This window comes from Microcebus murinus, chromosome 22, assembly GCF_040939455.1.
Source record: "Microcebus murinus isolate Inina chromosome 22, M.murinus_Inina_mat1.0, whole genome shotgun sequence".
In the NCBI taxonomy this organism is placed as follows: domain Eukaryota; kingdom Metazoa; phylum Chordata; class Mammalia; order Primates; family Cheirogaleidae; genus Microcebus; species Microcebus murinus.
Genome location: NC_134125.1, coordinates 23,370,469 through 23,383,540, shown reverse-complemented (window position 1 = coordinate 23,383,540; position 13,072 = coordinate 23,370,469). Strand labels below are relative to the sequence as shown.

At 39.2% G+C, this 13,072-nt stretch overlaps 3 protein-coding genes and 1 pseudogene across 3 annotated transcripts in view; 1 reads left to right on the top strand and 3 right to left on the bottom strand.

Moving 5' to 3' along the window:
• The window catches only part of LOC105882024 (immunoglobulin lambda-1 light chain-like), a 273,592-nt gene that overhangs the window by 131,608 nt on the left and 128,912 nt on the right, over positions 1-13,072 (bottom strand). The gene's annotated exons all lie outside the window — the stretch shown is intronic.
• The window catches only part of LOC105879363 (immunoglobulin lambda-1 light chain-like), a 215,853-nt gene that overhangs the window by 148,568 nt on the left and 54,213 nt on the right, over positions 1-13,072 (bottom strand). The window lies entirely within an intron of this gene.
• LOC105862512 (immunoglobulin lambda-1 light chain-like) overlaps positions 1-13,072 on the bottom strand; it is a 190,389-nt pseudogene that overhangs the window by 137,254 nt on the left and 40,063 nt on the right.
• Positions 1-13,072, top strand: part of ZNF280B (zinc finger protein 280B) — a 42,151-nt gene that overhangs the window by 27,886 nt on the left and 1,193 nt on the right. The window contains exon 3 of the transcript XR_012914287.1: positions 11,464-11,614. The gene's annotated coding sequence lies outside the window, so the exon portion shown is untranslated. The remainder of the gene's footprint in view (positions 1-11,463; positions 11,615-13,072) is intronic.

The window sequence follows — 13,072 nt, the reverse complement described above, 5'->3', positions numbered from 1 at the left end:
ATGTGGGATTATGTGAAGAAACCGAATGTGAGGGTCTTAGAGTTACCAGAAGGGGAAGAAGACAACACTCAAGGGTTGGACAAGCTGTTTGAAGATATAATAGAGGAAAATTTCCCAGGCCTTGCTCAAAATCTCGATATACAAGTTCAAGAAGCTCAGAGGACCCTGGGAAATTCAATGCAAACAGGAAGATGTCACGACATGCAGTCATCAGACTAGCCAAAATATCAACTAAAGAGGCCCTTCCAAGAGCTGTAAGACAAAAGAAGCAAGTAACATGCAAGGGAAAGCCAATTTGAATAATACCAGACTTCTCTAATGAGACTTTACAAGCAAGGAGAGACTGGGGTCCCATTCTCACTCTTTTGAAACAAAACAATACCCAGCCTAGAATCTTATTCCCTGCAAAATAAGCTTCATATATGAAGGAGAAATAAAGACATTCACAGACAAGCAAAGTCTCAGAGAATTCACCAAGACAAGACCAGCCCTACAAGAAGTACTCAAAACAGTATTATGCACGGAACACCATAATAAAAACTCATGAATATAAAAACAACCAAACCCAAAGATTAAAGGCCAGATAATACAATGGCTCAAGAGAGAAATCAAAGCAACAACATCCAACCCAACAGAATGAACAGCAATCTACCTTACCTATCAGTTCTCAATAAATATGAATGGCTTAAACTCTCCACTCAAGAGACATAGGCTGGCTGAATGGATAAGAAAATACAGGCCAAGTATATGCTGTCTTCAGGAAACACATCTAACCTGCAAGGATGCATTTAGACTAAAAGTAAAAGGATGGAGATCAGTATTCCAGGCAACTGGAAGCCAAAACAAGGCTGGCGTGGCAGTTCTAATTTCAGACAATTTAGTTTTTAAACCAACAAAAGTAGTGAAAGACAAACAGGGTCATTATATAATGATGAAGGGCACAGTTCAACAAGAAGAGATAACAATTTTAAATATATATGCACCCAACTTAGGTGCACCCAGTTTCATAAAGCAAACCTTACTAGATCTAAGCAAATTGATTAATAGCAACTCCATAATCACCGGAGATTTCAACATCCCACTGATGGCACAAGGCAGCTCCTCTAAACAGAAAATTAATAAAGAAATAATGGACTTAAAACTGTAGAACAATTGGGTCTCACTGACATTTACAGGACATTCTATCCAAAATCCCCTGAATATACGTTCTTCTCATCAGCTCACGGGACATTCTCTAAGATTGACCATATCCTAGGACACAAAGTAAATCTCAAGAAATTTAAAAAAATAGAAATCATACCATGTACCTTCTCAGATCACAGTGGAATAAAAGTAGAAATCAACCCTAACAGAAACTCACATTTCTACACAAAAATGTGGAAATTAAACAACCTCCTACAAAATGATTACTTCATAAATGAAGAAATCAAGATGGAAATAAAAAAAATCTGTGAACAAAATGACAATGAAGAGACAAGTTATCAAATACTCTGGGACACAGCTAAAGCAGTTCTGAGAGGAAAGTTTATCTCCATAAATGCCTATAACCAAAAGTCAAAAAGATCACAAATAGACAATCTAATGAAATGACTCAAAGAGCTGGAAAAAGAACAGACCAACCCCAAACCCAGCAGAAGAAGTGAAATCAACAAGATCAAATCAGAACTAAATGAAATTGAAAACAGGGAAGCTATTCAGGAGATTAATAAAACAAAAAGTTGGTTCTTTGAAAAAATAAAATTGACACACCATTGGCTTAGTTAACGAGAAACAGAAAAGAGAAATCTCTAATAAGCTGCATCAGGAACAAAAAAGGAGGTATCACAATTGATCCCAAAGAGATACAAGATATAATTTATGAATACTACAAAAATCTTTATGCACAGAAACTGGAAAATGTGGAGGAAATGGACAAATTTCTAGAAACACATAGCCTCCCTAGGCTCGACCAGGAAGAAAGAGATTTCCTGAACAGACCAATCTCAAGAGCTGAAATAGAAACAGCAATTAAAAATCTCCTTAAAAAGAAAAGTCCTGGACCAGATGGTTTCACACCCGAATTTTACCACACTTACAAAGAAGAACTAGTACCTATCTTGTAGAAACTATTCCACAACATCAAGAAGAATGGAAACCTCCCCGACACCTTTTATGAAGTGAATATTACTCTGATACCAAAACCAGGAAAGGATGCAATGAAAAAAGAAAACTACAGACCAATATCCCTAATTAATATAGATGCAAAAATTTTCAACAAAATCTTAGCTATCCGAATCCAGACGCTTATCAAAAAAGTAATCCATCACGACCAAGTGGGCTTCATACCAGGGATGCGGGTTTGGTTCAACATATGTAAATCTATCAATGCAATTCACCACATAAACAGAAGCAAAAACAAAGACCACATGATTCTTTCAATAGTTGCAGAAAAAGCTTTTGACAAAATTCAACACCCTTTCATGATACGAACACTTAATAAGATAGGCATAGAAGGGACATACCTAAAAATGATACAAGCCATGTATGACAGGCCCATAGCCAACATCATACTGAATGGGGAAAAATTGAAATCATTCCCACTTAGAACTGGAACCAGACAAGGCTGCCCACTATCTTCACTTCTGTTCAACATAGTGCTGGAAGTCCTGGCTACAGCAGTCAGACAGGAAAATGGAATTAAAGGTATCCAAATAGGGGCAGAAGAGATCAAACTTTCACTGTTTGCTGATGATACGATATTATATCTAGAAAATCCCAAAGATTCAACCAAGAAACTCCTAGAACTGATAAATGAATTTAGTAAAGTCACAGGATACAAAATCAATACACAGAAATCAGAGGCATTCATATACGCCAACAGCAATCAAATTAAGAACCAAATCAAAGACTCAATTCCCTTCACAATAGCAACAAAGAAAGTACCTAGGAATATGCTTAACCAAGGAGGTAAAAGACCTCTACAGGGAGAACTATGAAAGACTGAGGAAGGAAATAGAGGATTTAAGCAGATGGAAATCCATACCATGCTCATGGATCGGCAGACACAACATCATTAAAATGTCTATACTACCCAAACTGATCTACAGATTCAATGCAATACCTATTAAAATCCCATCAGCATTCTTCCAGATATAGAAAAAATTATTTTATGCTTCGTATGGAACCAAAGAAGACCCCGAATATCAAAAGCAATTCTAGGCAACAAAAACAAAATGGGAGGCATTAATATACCAGATATCAAACTATACTACAAAGCTGTAGTAAATTAATCTGATATTGGCACAAAAATAGAAATATTCACCAGTGGAACAGATCTGAGAACCCTGATATAAAACCATCCTCATATAGCTATCTCATCTTTGACAAAGCAGACAAAAACATACGCTGGGGAAAAGAATCCCTTTTCAATAAATGGTGCTGGGAAAACTGGATAGCCACTTGTAAAAGGCTAAAGCAGGACCCACACTTTTCACCTCTCACAAAAATCAACTCACACTGGATAACAGACTTAAACCTAAGGTATGAAACTATTAGAATTCTAGAGGAAAATGTTGGAAACACTCTCCTAGACATCAGCCTAGGCAAAGAGTTTATGAAGAAGTCCCCAAAGGCAATCACAGCAGCAACAAAATAAATAAATGGGACATGATGAAACTAAAAAGCTTCTGCACAGCCAAAGAAATAGTCATGAAAGTAAACAGACAACCTACAGAATGGGAGAAAATTTTTGCATCCTACACATCCAATAAGGGGCTGATAACTAGAATATACTTAGAACTTATGAAAATCAGCAAGAAAAAATCAAATAACCCTATTAAAAAGTGGGCAAAGGACTTGAACAGAAACTTTTCTAAAGAAAACAGAAGATTGACCAACAAACATATGAAAATATGCTCAACATCTCTAATCATCAGGGAAATGCAAATCAAAACCAGAATGAGATATCACTTAACTCTAGTGAGAATGGCCTTTATCAAAAAGTCCCCAAACAATAAATACTGGCATGGATGTGCAGAGAGAGGAACACTCCTACGCTGTTGGTGGGACAGGAAACTAGTTCAAGCTTTGTGGAAAGCAATATGGAGATACCTTGAAGCGATACAAGTGAATCTACCATTTGATCCAGCAATCCCATTGCTGGGCATCTACCCAAAAGATCCAATGACACTCTACAGAAAAGACACCTGCACCCGAATGTTTATAGCAGCGCAGTTTATAATTGCAAGGCTGTGGAAACAGCCCAAGTGCCCATCAATCCAAGAATGGATTAATAAAGTGTGGTATATGTATACCATGGAGTACAATAATACTTAGAGCTTAATAAAGCTCTAAGAAACAATGGTGATATAGCACATCTTATATTTTCGTGGTTAGAGCTGGAACCCATACTACTAAGTGAAGTTTCCCAAGACTGGAAAAACAAGCACCACATATACTCACCAGCAAACCGGTATTAACTGAGCAGCACCTAAGTGGACACATAGGTAGTACAGTAATAGGGTATTGGGCACGTGGGAGGGGGGAGGGGAGCGGTCATATACATAAATAATGAGTGAGATGTGCACCCTTCTGGGGGATGGTCATGCTGGAGACTCAGACTTGCCAGGGGAGGGGGGGAATGGGCATTTATTGAAACCTTAAAATCTGTACCCCCATAATATGCCGAAATGAAAAAAAAAAAGAAGTAAATTCATTCATTTAAAAACTTTGAATATATTCACATTCAAGCATCAAAGAATATAAATTCTCAAATTCATTTTTTAGCCTTCTGAATAGTTATTTTATTTTAAAAATATTATTCACGGTTTTTTGCACCTTTTTCTTTTGACAGTGTAACGTGTTCATACTTCATGCAATATAAACTGGAAAACTATTGTCTGATAACAATGAAAAAGGCTAAATAAAAAATATTTCTAAAGTGTTTATAAAGATAACTAAGAAATTTATAATGCACTATTATAAAATTATAAAGAAAAAAACCTCTCCATTTCACAAAGAATGAATATAGCTGCTCAATAAATAAATATAAAATACTCAGTTTTAATAGCAAACATAGAAATGGAAATTAAATTCTAGAAAATGTAATGTCTGCTGCCAGTAAGAGTGTGTTGAAAGGAGTTTCAATTGGTATAAATCTTTTTAGAAGGTATTTCAGTGTATTAATAAAAAGGTAATAATGTATTCTTTCATAGAATGCTTTTATGTATCCAATAACAATTCACAAAATGATTGTTTATTTACATCCAGAAATTTAGCATATGAGAAAATTCATCAGTGGTTAGGTTGTAAAACTTGAATACATTCCTGCTTCCATTTAATTAGCTGCACAATATACTTTTTAAAAGAGAGATTGCAGTAATATGAAGGAAAACTAGCAGCACAAAAATTTATATGTACATCGCGATCTGAACTATGGAGAAAATATGTGAAGGGAAAAAAGAGTAAAATAATATTTCAACCTCTGAAATATTTTGGTCTTTACAAGGTAGGAACAAGTACTCCTTAAATAAAATACTTTCAGATTTTATGCAGTGAACTTGCATTGTTTTGAAATTTTTATGTAAAATGAGAAGCTTGTGTTTTTTTGCTATTAGAAATCATAATTACATCTTACATGTTTTTTATTTGGAAAAAATAATCTGACCATAAACTCTTCATCTAGTATACTTTGTGTTGTTCCCTATGGATTGGAAAAATATTTTGGTTCTGCTTTTCCTAGATCCCCCTTCTTCCAAAGGAAGGCAAGAGGATCACTCACTGGTCTGAAATCTCCACGAAACTGGGCAGTGAGTGAGAGGGAGGAGTCTAGACCATGGTGCTGAAGTTCCAAGGACCCATAGCTGTTATTGGACCCTCTAATGGCTCTTTTTTGTTGTTTGTTTTTATTTCAGCATATTATGGGGGTACAAATGTTTAGGTTACATGTGTTGCCCCCTTCCCCTGCTCCCTGGAGTGAGAGCTTCGATGTGTCCATCCCCCAGATGGTGCGCATGGCACTCATCTAACGGCTCTTTTATGTTCTCCTTACCTCTTTGCATAAAGGTTAGGTGTTTGGTGTGATACATGAAGCAAATCTGACCTTTTACCTCTCTCCCCTCTGCATATTCTGGTCTTTGTCCCAGGGAGCAACTCTGTTGTCATGGGAGGCCTGGGGTGGCTGTGAGCTCTGGGTTTGCCCTGTGGAAAGAAACAGCTGCTGTAACCTCTTGCAGGACCCATGAGCACATGTCCAGGACTGTGGTCCCCAAACCGTGGTCTGTGGCTTGTTGGGGACCTGTCTGCAGAGCTCCGCTGAACCCCTTCACCCCATATCCTTGGAAAAATTCTTCCATGAAATTTAGGAAGAGGGGGAGGGGGAGGATGGACAACAGGAGGAGGCGAGCCGAGGGAGAACAAGCAGTTTCATTTGCACCCTATCACTGGAATCACCAACAGAGCTGCCCCTCCACCTGCCATGTCCCTGATGCAAAAAGGCTGGGGACCCTTGGTTCAGGCTATATTAAATTTGAACAACCTGACTGAACTTTCTTCAGGATTCAGAGAAGATCCCCAGTACCTCCTTGTGGTACCCCTCTCATTAATTTAACCTTTTTGACATTTCCACTGTATTTCTCAGGCCAACTTGCATTCATTGCCTGTCTCTTTGCTCAATGCTATTGGTACTTCTTTCTCTTGTTATTATTATTATTATTATTTGAGACAGAGTCTTGCACCATCACCTGGGGTAGAGTGCAGTGGTGTCATTGTAGCTCATTGCAACCTCAAACTCCTGGGCTCAAGTGATCCTCCTGCTTCAGCCTCTCGAGTAGCTAGGACTACAGATACTCCACAATACTCTGCTAATTTTTCTATTTTTAGTAGAGATGGGGTCTTGCTCTTGCTCAGGCTGTTCCTCACCTCAAGTGATCCTCCTGCCTTGGCCTCCCAGAATGCTAGGATTGCAGGCGTGAACCATTGTGCCTGGTCTTTAAATTTTCTTTGAGTGATAGGACTTTGGAAAATATATAAATTTTTAATTTAAAATTTTAATTTTATTCATTTCTTTAATTATAACAGTTATTTCTAAGCCAACATATCCATTTTAGACTATAGAGGAATATATAGAATAGTTTAAAAGATCCTATATAAATACATTAAATCACCCACATAGTCCATTCTCTCGTCACTCCCAGTCACTTCCAATGAGGCACTTCCACGTTCTTGTCCTTTTAGGATGCTTCAGGGCCAGCATAAAAAGGATTGTTTAGATGTTCATGCTCACTTTTCCTACTTTGGGCTCTTCCACTACTGTTCTTGGAATGAGAGAAATTTTGCCAAATATTAATCTTTCTCGTAGTTGGTAAAATTGATGACTTCCCTCTACAGGAGAGAGACATGCCGTTCATGCACGTATTCATTCACTAGACCAATATCTAAGGTCTGCTTTATGCCGGAAGTATCAATCATATATTGCTACATAACAATCACAAATATCAGCATTTATTACTCGTGTTTATTTGGAAGCCCAGCCTAAAGGGTGAGAAACTACCCAGAACAAGTTTGTCTTAGTAATGAGAGTAGCAAGAGAGGACAAACCAAATGGTGCGAGAACATTTGAAGCTTCAGCTTGCATAAGGTTCACTAATGTGCCATTGCCTGAAGTGAGACGTGGGCAAGCACAATGTCAAGGGGCATGGGGAGCATACTGTAGGAGAACTGCAAAGTCACATGACAAAGACACATGGATACAGGGAGGAGTAGTGTTTGGTGCCAGTAATTCAATCTAGTAAACCAGCCATTATGCCATTCTTGGGGCATATAGCCATGTCTGCATGGGTAAATGGACAATTAAAATAGATGCTACAATAATGTAAGTACAGCATTGTGTGTGCAAGTATTCTTCCTAGAAGCCTGGGTCAAACTTGGTGTTCTGGTCTCAAGATATAGCTGTGCCTAGAACTTCTTTTGTTTAGAAAAGCCAGCATGCTCAAGAGAAGCCATGAAACTTCCTTTCTGTTTTCTAGTATCTGCATTTACTTCCTGGTGGTAATGACATCTATATAAACATATTTTTATATCCAGTACTTGGCCTTGTAAATGAACCCTCTCATTAGGTTCTCATATATGCTGTGTGTGTGTATTATTTTCATATGTATCTATCGAAAGAAGTTATACCGATACCCTGTTTTAACTTCAGCACCTGGATTCATTCTAACCTTAGTCATTTCAATATTATATCTCCCTTCTTGTTTAGTGAGAAAACTAGCTCCCATTAATCCCAATGTATTTTCTTATTTGCTCAGTTTTAGAAAGCACATTACATAGATTCATAATTGCTAACTCATACTACTTGTATAAACAAACCTACTCACTAGAATAGCCAGCAAGTAGTACTTAGCGTCCTCAGACAGGGTCTCTAAGAGGCTGAAGGCAGCTTTTTCCCCAGGGAGGGAGCTTGAGAACCAGGAGGAGGGTCCATGAGTGTGTGTGTGTGTGTGTGTGTGTGTTTAAAGAGATGAGGTCTCACTTTGGTGCCCAGGCTAGCCTTTTTATTGTTTTGCTCTGTGCCCCTCCCCCAAGGCTAGCCTCAAACTCCTGGGCTCAAGCCATCCTCCCATCTCACCCTCCTGAGTGGCTTAGACTACAGGTGCATGCTACTCTGCCTGGCTCCCATGTGTGCTTATTGTTTGTCTCATAAGTCAGTTCCCTGGGGACTTGTTCAGGCTTTTGCTGGAACCAGTATGAATAGTGACCACTGTTGACTGCTCCAGTTTGGAGCCACAGGTGAGAGTGACTGTCTCTCCTAACGACATGGTCATCAGGCACTCCTAAGTCTCCAGAGCCTGCAAATTGTATACTGAAATGAAAACAGACACATTTTAGGAATGAGAAACCCAGGCAGAGGGATTACTCCAAAGACTAGTCTATGAAATCCCCATAAACCTGTGCAGGGTGTGAGAGGTGGGAAGAGGAGGAGGAAAAGAGTCTAGGCCATGGTACAAAGTGCCAAGGACCCCACTGGTCCCACAGATGAGGCTGAGCTCTCTACTGGATCTTGCATTCCCTCCTAAATGCCCTGGATGAGAGGTATGTGTGTGGTGCAAATCTTTACCACTCCTTTCAGCTATGTCCTCATCTCAGAAAGCAGCTCCAATTCCAGGAGACAAGCTGGGGAGGTTGTGACCTCTGAGTTTGCCTGATGAAACAACCTTTTACAATGGCCAGTGAGTTCAGAGTCCCTTAAATTGGAAGGCCTTATAGTTATAGACTATGCTTACCTCTGGAGGAAAGCACAGTTCCTCCTGGTTGCTTAAGAGAATGTAAATGGTGATGGGAAATAGGGAAGGTGAATGGTTGTCCATTCTTTTATTCAACTAAGAAATTTTTTTTTTTTTTCTTTGAGACAGAATCTTGCTTTGTTGCCCTGGGTAGAGTACAGTGGCGTCACTGCACAATGTCAATTATAAGGAGTTTGCAATGTCACACTCCTGGGCTCAATTGGTTCTCCTGCCTCAGCCTCCTGTGTAGCTGCGACTACAAGTGTGCACCATGGCCCTGTGCTAATTTTTCTGTTTATAGGAGAGACAGGGTCTCACTCTTGCTCAGGCTGGACTCAAACTCCTGAGGTCAAGCAATTCTCCTGTCTCATCCTCCCGGAGTGCTAGGATTACAGATGTGAGCCACCACTCCTGGCCAAGAAATATTGTTTTAAGTTTTTTGATTTTTCCTACAACTTTTGGCTTATCTTTTACTTTCTTACTTGTATGTTTTGTTGCAGAAAACCTTTTATGAAATTTAATTTATCAATTTTTTCTTATAATTTAGCATCTTTGCGCATTGTCTATGTTAAGGCCATGAAGATATTAAGTTTTTTTCTAGTAGTTTTGTTTTGGCTTTCTAGTAGTTTTATTGTTTTTCTAGTAGTTTTGTTGTTTTGCCTTGGGTCTACATAATCCGTCTTGAATTAATTTGGCATACAGTATGAGGTAGGGAGTCAATTTTCCCCTGCCTCTCATACAAATATGCAGTTGCTCCAGTATCATTTACTGAAAGGACTTTTTTTCCCATTGAATTTCATTGGCACCATTGTTGAAAATCAAGTGACTGTACATGTGTTGGTTTATGTCTGAACTCATTATTATATTTCATTGATCTATTTGTCTGTCCATATACCAGTCCCATATGGTCTAAATTACTGTAGCTTTATAGATAGTTTTGAGATTACTACAGCTAGTTTAGGTCCTTTGCACTTCCATATAACTTTAAAATCACTTAATTTCTGTCAGCCCACTGGAATTTTGATTAGGCTTGGTTTGAATCTATATACCAATTTGGAGATATTTAATGTCTTAAAAATATTGAGACAGTTTGACTTCTTCCTTTTCAATTTTTATGTCCATTTTATAAAAACAAAATTAAATCTTTGATTTAGTTCAGGATTCACCTTAATGAGGAATAAGGGCTGAAGATGGTCTTATATAAAAATATTCACAGAATTTTTTTGGCACATTTTAATGGCCTTTCATGAAGGAAGTTTTCAGTTACATACATTATACTTTCTAAACAATAAGTCATTAAACTGTGACTGCTCAAGCTGGCACTTTCTGTGAGAAGATGGATATATTTAAGTGTGAATGGTATGTATGTTTTAGACAGATTAATGACTGTTAGTCTTTGACATGTACAATCTCTGGAAATGAGTACAATTTTCCATGTCTCAACAAAAACGTCACTAACTATGAAGGTCAGGGAAACAAAGAATCTCAAAAGTATGCTTGTCTTTTTGTTCCTTGATATAGAATCTATTCCAGTTTGTTTTCGTGAATTGAGTATGTTTCAGTGATATCTTTTAATTGCTCAGAAAGCTTAATTATCAAATTATTGAAAACGTAAGTAGCATACAAATAAATGTGAACACATGCCAAATTTTATGTATCCTATTAATGAAGGAGCAAACATAATGGCAAATCTGAGTCAATAAGGATATATGGAAGTGGGATTTATATAGTCAGTGAAGAAATAAAATTGCTAAAGTAGATTTGCAAAATTAGATATTAAGATGGTTAAAATCCTAAAACTGTAATCTTTGGGATTATCTTCACCACTTCTTATCTGTTTTACTAAATTCACCAGTTGTAAAATATCTGGTCCCTAATCAGTTCTTAGGTAGACAAAATTACAAATTCTGATACAGTCAGATGAAACTATTTAAAATCTCTAGCATGACATTTTAGGGTCATACAATTATTTTTTGTTTTCTTCTTTCTTTTCCTTTTTTCTTTCCTTCCTTTCTCTTTTCTTCTTCCTTCTTTCCTTTCTTTTTCTCTTTTCTGTTTCCTTCTTTCTTCTTTTCTCCTTTTTTCCTTCCTTTCTTTTCCTCCTTTTTTCCTTCCTTTCCTGTGTTCTTTTCCTCCTTTTTCCTTCCTTTCCTTTCCCTCCCTTCCTCCCTTCTTTCCTCCCTTTCTCCCCATGTCCTTTCTCTAGTCCCCTGAAGGAAAGTCCTTGTCCAAGGAGTGAAGAGGGTGAACAGAGGAATCCGGGACATGGTAGGGAAGCCCTGAAGCTCTGCTTGCTGAGGACTAATTGTGGCAATTCAGAACCCCTCCTCTCTACGTGTCTGTTATCCTCTGGCCAGGTAGCTTTGTAGGATATGTTCATGAAAATTTGTCTCTGCTGTTGTGGCCCAATTACAGGACAAGGGATGACACACAGAACATATACATAAGATGCAGACAGACAGAATTGGCTGCAGTCCCAGAAGAAAAAAGGGCACAGAGACAAGAGACGGTTTCAGACTGCAGCACCGAAAATGTACTCATCATTTATTTATATACAGTTTAATTGGGCAAGCGTCCTGCAGCTATTTTTGGTACGTGACTTCCTACGGCCAACAACACCTGCTTTTCCAGTCAAAGCAAAAAGCATGGCCTTCTACAAGAGATCTCTTTGATGTGTGACGCACTGTTTTCAGATGACAAACAATCTCGGCTTGAGTGCGAGACCATGAGTCCTTGACTGTCTTGCAGTGCCTATCACCGCGTGCTGGTTACCAGGCAACTTTGGCTCGCATGCGAGGCCACAGGTCCTTGGCCATTTCTGGCCGTTTGCCTGGAGAAACAGTTCCTTCAGCCAGTCAATAAGCCACATCCTGCTAATTGTGGGAACAAGCAATGGGCTCCCGCTATGCTGACTTGGGGTCTCAGCCAATCTGACCCTGGGACGGCTCACTCGCTTAAGCTCACTTCACCTGCTGTATGACCATCCATCTCTCCCTGCCTGGACGTGAGGCTGGTGAAGGACTCCCTGAGAGTGGGGGATGACACAGGAAGCAAGGGTGTGAGTCAGAGCCTAGTGCTCGTGTGGGTCCTGGGGGCCAGGTGCAGGACAGTCGCACTTCAGTGAGGACGCTGCTGGCCCGAGTATGGGAGAGCTGGCGGAGTGTGTTTTCCTGTGTGGCCTGGCCCAGAGCCCTGTCCTCTAAGGACCAGTCCTACAGGATCCCCTGCTGGGTTCCCAGTCCCCCTGCTCTAGCCCCTCCAGCACTGCCCGGCATTCCTGGAACAGTGTCCTCACTATTGCATGGGTCCTGATGCCGCTAGCCAGGGCAGTTGAATGTGTGTGTTTGGGACTGGGACATTAATTTTTGGAAGTCACCAAGGATGTCCAGACAGCTAAATTCAGGGTGTATTTCACAGAGATTATGTTAGCAGATATTTCAGGATTACATGAAATTTGAGTTTGCTTTTGCCAGGTGCCTGGGGTCAGTGTATGACCATCTTGAATCAAGTTCAGGGGTTCAAGTCCCAGATGTTTTTCACCTGGTAATAATTACACAGGGGAGACTTTTACAGGTTGATTATTGTGTTGTTGTTGTTGCGAGTGTCTCCTGTTAGGTTTTTCCCGCCCCCATTGCATAGGCATCGCCTTTGGTGTCTGCCTTTGCCAAAATCATATAATACCGTCAGGGAAAATCGTCCTCTGCTCTTTTTTCTCTGTGTTCTCATTTGCCCTGGAATGCTAGTCTCGAAGTTCCTCATTATTCATTTGACTGTGATATTTTAAAAATATTTTCTGTTTAGTTTGAGTTTGCATG